This window comes from Lygodium microphyllum, chromosome 25 (genome assembly GCF_053477565.2).
Source record: "Lygodium microphyllum isolate KBCC chromosome 25, Lygodium_microphyllum_v1.1.10, whole genome shotgun sequence".
Lineage (NCBI taxonomy): Eukaryota > Viridiplantae > Streptophyta > Polypodiopsida > Schizaeales > Lygodiaceae > Lygodium > Lygodium microphyllum.
Window position 1 is genome coordinate 118789861 of NC_141159.1, and position 6880 is coordinate 118796740.

The 6880-nt window shown below is 46.0% G+C and overlaps 1 pseudogene; it reads right to left on the minus strand.

Annotated features, from left to right (window-relative positions):
* Positions 1 to 2532: 2532 nt before the first annotated feature.
* Positions 2533 to 4710, minus strand: LOC148014667 (uncharacterized; annotated as a pseudogene).
* Positions 4711 to 6880: the final 2170 nt, after the last annotated feature.

Below are 6880 nucleotides of genomic sequence, written 5' to 3' on the forward strand. Positions count from 1 at the left end.
TCACTATTCCTCAATCGGTCGCATCCCATAAAATTTACCACACTTATTCAAAAAAAAAAAAGCACACACACACAAAGGTTCCATGTAGTTCCATCCACCTTTGTAGAGCTTGGTAGGCCACTGGCAGCCGACGTGCACCCTTTGTCCGATGCCTTGTCCTCTCTAAGATGACTACTTGGATTCCCTTGGTAAGATAACCATCGCCTCTGTAGTCTTAGTAGGCCACTGGGCAGCCGACGTGCACCCTTTGTCCGATGTCTTGGTTGCTTTGGGGTGGGATGCCTTGGGGTACATAAACATCACCATAGCTGGCCTAACCTTTCGGCTGAGTTTTGGGCCTGAGAGGGGGTGTTGAGCTAAAATATGCATTACTCACTGATTAGCCTCTTAAACAGTTCCAAAACACACTAAAAATGCTATTTTAGAGTAAAACCCTAAAACGGGGAGCGGTTCGAGAGAGTTCAGTGGAAACCCTAAACCAAGGAGCAGTTCGAGAAAGTTTAGTGAAAACCCTAATTTTTGGGACGCCCTTCCACATCTATAAATAGACAAGCTGCCCCCATTCAGCCATGAACCTTGTTTTGCAGGTTACACCAGCCCACACACCCTTTGTTGCTGTTGGCGCCCAGTTTCCAGCCTGCAGCCCGCCTCCATCTGTTGTCTAGCCATCATCGACTGCAACCACATCATCTTCAGTTTATCCATTGCTGTAGGCGATTGCTCCAAACTGTCCCAGACTGCTATGCAGCCTGCTGTCCATCATCTCCAGCATCAGCCAGCCTGCGTTTTCAGCATTGCAGACCTTAACACTCTCAGACACTGTTTCAGCCTGCTATTAGCAGCAGACTGTGCACAGTTTCCAATCCCCGATATCGGTGGTACACTACTGCGTTTACTAGTTTCCAGCCTCCAGACTGCTGTGTTTTGGTGACCAGCCTGCTGCCATTCACTATTCAGCACTCCTACACTCCGATTGGTGGTCATAGACTTGGGATCTGTCTTCGGTGGACGTCACACTCTGACATTGCTCTGCCCCTGAGCACACTGTACACTCTTACATTCATTTACAGCATTCATTCACTTCAGAGTTTTATTCTCTCTCTCCCTTCTTCTGTTTGTGTTTGATTTTTTGTGTTTGAGTTTTGAGTTTTGTGTTTAGGGTTTGAGTTTTGAGTTTTGCGTTTAGGGTTTGAGTTTTGCCCTCTGTGTCTGTGTCTTTGTCTTTGTGTTTCTATCGTGGCTGTATACTGTGTGTTCTCAGTGCAAACCCTAGCAGTCTTCTTAGTAGGGGCCACATTGTTGGCATGCGTGGCTGGTGGTAGGGTGGTTGGAGTTGGGGATAGGGCTGTTCACCGTTGAAAATTGCGTTGGGCTGGCACAGGTATTGGTTTTTTAGGATTCTGCACATGGCGAGTCTTGGCGGGCTTGTAGGATGATAAAGGATAAAAATTCAGAGTTGAGTGTCGATGAAGAGGGAACGACACTTTCGTTGGAGTCTTCAATACCTGCAATTGAAAAACCTCTCATATGTGGTCTCTCCCTCGGGGTAGTGCTAGTTTTCTTTATCGTGCACAAGACGTAGTCAATTAGTTTGGGAGATAGGTTGAACTCTAAGCAAGCTGAGAGTATTGTCCTGCACTTGAAAACCCAAACTGTGTATATATTTCGGTGTAAATATTAGGTGAGTGCTCGTGTATACTTGGATATTACGTAGTTAGAAAACCACGGGTCTGATTTTGTGTAACATGTGATGAAGCAAAGTCGTCCTTGTGAGGAGAAGTAAACAGGTAGGTGTATGAGACATCCTTTGCGTTGTGACTGCACGACGTAGCATAATTGAACACAAGGACACCGCTCTTTCGGTAGCTAGTAGCTATTGGACTTACTCGATGAGTATGGTGTACTTTTCATGGCCATTCATGCAGTGCTTACTACAATCAATTGCAATGGTATTAAGGAGGAGTGCAAGAGGGAATCGTGCGAATGGGTCAGGGTGACAGGTCTAACCATAGACGAGACAAGATCCTAGGTGTATCCTGCCCTGGATGTGCCATGGACAATTGTGGGTGATGCTAAATGGCTAGGGACATAGTAACATGGGACAGGGAACGGAAACGGGGACAAGGACGGGGAACAGGAACGGGGTTGGGTAAAGGACGGTAAAGGACCGTCCCGGGGACGAGGGAAAAAAGGGCAATTAAAAAGCTTTTTTTTTTTAGTATTTTAAAATCACACTTAATCTACTCTAAGAGAGGAACATTTGAAGGACACATTTGCACCAAATAGAAGAAAATAGAGCATCATATTAGGAAATCCAAAAGACTCGTGACCATTTGTCACTCAAGAGTCAAGAGCCAAGGCTCAAACTACAATGACAAATGTACGTAGAAGATGGGAGGAGAGTGTAAATACTAAATTCAAAAATAAATACAAAATATCAAAATGCCACATGACATAATGGCAAACGCTAAGTATGAGGGTAAATCGTAAGACTCAAGAGTCTAGAGTGCTCTAGAGAGTCGAGAGTCGAGACTAAGTAGTGGGTCGGACAGTGGGATAAAGCGGAATCTCCACGGACTCTGTGAAGTCCTCGACAAATTGTGCCTCCTCCTCACCTATGCCCTCAAGGTCCTCCAAAATCTCAGCTGTGTGAAGTGGGTCAACCTCTAGATCCTGTTGTGCCTGCTCCCATTCAATGAATGAATCTGCTTTCTTAACCATGCCTTTGCAAAGCATTCGCAAGTTGGAACTCACAAATACCAAATCATTGGCATGATGCACTCCAAGGCGGTTCCTCTTCTTAGAGGCGATGTGGCTATACACTAACCAAAGTTGCTCCAAGCAACTGGAGCCACAACACTGTGAGAGAATGCGGATGGCAAATTGCTGCAACTCTAGACCATCTGCACCATAATCCTCCCACCAAAGTGCTGAGCCGATCTTAAAGCGGACCGTCTGTGCATCTGGCAATCCATAACCACCCCTCTTCTCACAATATAATTGCAATTGATCTCTGATTTTGTGTTTGATACCTACGTCTGGCACTAGACGTCCAAGATAATCCTGAAGCCATTGCTAACCTCTCTGTTCTTTTCCTGCTTGCAACCTTGAAATTTGGGATCCACCATGTAGGCTGCTGCATGGAGAGGGGAGTAGTAGGCATCCCACCTTGTCACACACATGGATTTGATCTCATCGTAGTCCTCATCAGGAACATAAACCTTGAGGCACTCTATCATCCGATCCATGGCCTCATATACCTTGCCGATGCATGGCAACATGCCATCGACAACCCTCACGAGGTCCATGACTGGTTTGATCATGGTGTCAATGCGCTTCACTCTTTCCCACCATGCCATGTCATTTGCTCGTGCTTTGCACTCTTGTCCCCTTGCTGTGGAAGCCTCTGGCATGCTAGAAAACTCATCACTAAGGAAGAGTCCTCGTAATGCCCTGCTACATGTGGACAAGTGGCCTAACATGAAAAAGTTGAAAGCAAACCGTGTCTCTGAATATTTGAGCAGAGAGAGGTTTGATCTCTTGGTGAACTCATGGCGAATCCTCCCATGATTGAGGACAAAGGTGACAATTTTGTTGCCTTTATCCATGACAAGAGCTATCCATGGTAGGGCCCCAATGTCTTTGATGAGATTGTTAAGACAATGGGCCATGCAAGAAGAGACGGTGATGTGAGGATACGTGGTTTAAAGTATGTTCCTTGCTGCTCGATTTGCCAGTTCGCCATCTACACAAATGGTCACCACATTCTCTGCTCCCATGGTTTCTAAAGTTGTTGCCTACTCCGCAACAAGCACATCGGCGGACTTCCCGGAGCCGGAGGCGTCATGTGAGTCGACAAAATACATCTCTCCACGAGAGTAGGCCACCACTCCATGAATAGACCGCTTGCGGGTGTCACTCCATCCATCCACCACAAGTGTGACACCATTATTGGCCCATAGCTCCTTCATATTTGCCATAGCAGCCTCGACACTCCTCTTCTTCTTTTCGAGAAGGGTGGTGCGAAGGGTTTCCAAAGAGGGGGAAACATAGGAAGAACCATATTCCCCAATCTTCGTAACCATGGCTCTAAAGTATGGAGACCTATTCAATGTTCATAAATCAAAGAGAGCATGTTAAGAATCAATATGATGATAAATAATAGTGTTAAATGAACATAATAATTTATTATTTATCACTTGACACTAGAAACTCACCAAGCCACACAGAAAGCAATGTGATCATGAAAGAAGAAACGAGCCACGGCCATGTCTGTCTCTTCTTTCAAGCAAGGATTCCAATTTTCCTGGAGGGTACTTTGGCGAGAATGAGAAGATGGGGTGGTCGATGCGGATGGGCCACATGCAAAAGGTGTCGATGGAAAGGTATGTGATGGCACACCTCTACCCAAGTTACCGCTAGCCTCCATAGGATGTCCTCGTGTCCCCACCATGAGATTGGGATCAATGGCCACTTGTGAAGATCGCCTTGTTGCTTCAGCCACCTCATAGATTGCAAGCTTATCAAGAAGCTTTTGTCTTTTCTCCGGGGTCACCTTTGTGCAATATCTCACCTCATTCCTGGGTTCACTCAAGAGATGAGCTTGCACCTTGTTGGCACCGCCACTACGTTTGTATTCACAAAGTTTGCATATCCATGCTCTAGGACCGCCTCTCGAACCATACATAGGCAATTGACCTCATCCCACCATGACCATCAATGTATCGTGGGTGTTCTCCTTCGAGTGGGACCGATGGTTCCTTCATGATTATCATTTTGTGAAGAGGTGGATGCCGCAGTAGATGTGGGTTGGTTTGTAGATGGGGAAGCCAATGAAGATGCCATAGATGATAGAAACTTGGAAAGTTTGATGAGAAGTAGCCTTTGAAGTTTGCCCTTGAGCCTTGAAAGTTGAGGCTTGAGCAATGAATTATGAGGCCCAAGGGAGAGAGAGTAGAGTGTAGACTCTAGAGACTTAAGAGGGAGAGAAAGAGAGTAGATAGTAGAGCAATGAGCATGTAGTATGTACTATAGACTATAGTACTAAGTAGTATAGTCTATGTACTATGTAGTATGTAGTAACAATGAACAAGTAACATAATACATGTACATTGTACAATGTATGTAGATAGTAGAGCTTAAGCCTTAGCCTTGAGGCTTGAGGCCCAAGGGAGGAGAGAATGGAGACTTGAGACTTGAAAGAGAGAGAAAGAGTCTTGAGCACGCCGGCTTTCAACCTTGAGACTTGAGACTTGAGAGGGAGAGAAAGAGCCTTAAGAAGTTGACTATTGGCCTTGGATTGTGAGTGTAGCTTAAGAGTGGAGCATTATATAGGAAACATTGGCAAGAGCATGGTAGAAATGGCCATTGGCAGCCAAACAGTCAAATGTTTTTTTTTCAAAAATGGCCCAACAGCTCCCTGGGCCGTCCCCAATTGGCGTCCCTGACACGCACGTGTTCCGGGAACGCATCCTCGCTTGGCTCACCGGTGTCTCCATTCGGAGACGGGACGTCCATCCGTTCCGGAATGTCTCCGCCCAGTCCCGTCCCTGGGACTGCGTCCCCCCGTCCCACATTATCGTCCCCTCCGTCTCTTGTTACTATGGCTAGGGAACTAGGGACGAAGCCAGCCGATCAAGGTCATTTTACGTACCTAATTTGAGGACCCCTAGGTGTTGTGCTGTGATCGTGGATGCTTCTTATCTTTTCATCTCTTTTCTTTTGTTTTCTTTTTGTTTTTCCTTTTTTTTTTCTTTTTCTTTTTCTTTTCTTTCTTTTTCTTTTCTCCTTTTTTTTTCCTTTTTTTTTCTCTTTTTTTTGGGAACTTGCCTGAGTACAACCATTGCAACATGTTGAGGCTATCAGCCTTTCAATGGGTTGGGAAATGTCGAGCTTTGAAGGCTCAGGAAATGGATATTACAGTGATGATTGTGCCCTAGCCTTGTTGTTAGAGAAACAGTTGTTGAGATGGGGAGATACACTTGAGATTTTGTAACCCTGTTTGGAACGTGCGATGTTGGTACATTTGAGGTAACAACTGCCGTGAGTGCCCAGTGTAGAGTGTAACCCACAAAGAGAAAGTGGTTATGATCATGCTTTGGGCCATGCAATGTGGGTGATCGGCAAGGAAGATGTTCACTTTCGGCAGCGTGACTTTGTCATGGCTCTTTGTGAGGTTGGTGGTCTTGGGCATTAAACACTTTCGCACAAAGACCTACATCGTCCTACATCCGCTTGTCACTTCATGAGAGTATATGCAAGTCGCATGCATCAAGTATAACGAACAGATGCAACACGATAAGATATTACTTTATCAAATTCCTATGATGCTGATTGCGATGCATATTCTAGTGCTTGTTAAAGACGTGGCATATATTAGCAATAGGTAAGGGAAGTGTATACAGGTGGGGAGCCTACTCCTTTAACCATTTAAAGACAAAAAGTTATAGCTGGATGGCCTTTGTTAAGTAGCTTATACAACGTAGGGGCTACTCTATTTGTACGAGGCGGGGTGAGTCCGGGTGGTCAGGCAACTGGGGTTGTGCGGGTAAGGGGCTCCTGTGAGGCTGGGCGGCGAAGATATCGGCCGGGACCTGGATGATGTAGTCCCTGGCCGCAGTTGTTTCAAGAATGCTTTTAAACAATTAATCAAATTCCCTCTTGTCTCGAGTTACCCTCTCCTCTTTCGAGCACCTGGTGCCTGAGCGTCTGGTGGGGGTCTACACGGCCGGTGTTGCCACACTCCGTGTGCTCCCTTGAGCCTTCGTCCTCTTGGCTTGGAGAGTTTTCGGCCTGCATCTTGGGCGGTGTCATGTGGGGCTTCTTTTTAGTGCGTACCTCTTTAGAGTAGGCACGTAGGGTTCTGGTAGGGGCTATTGGG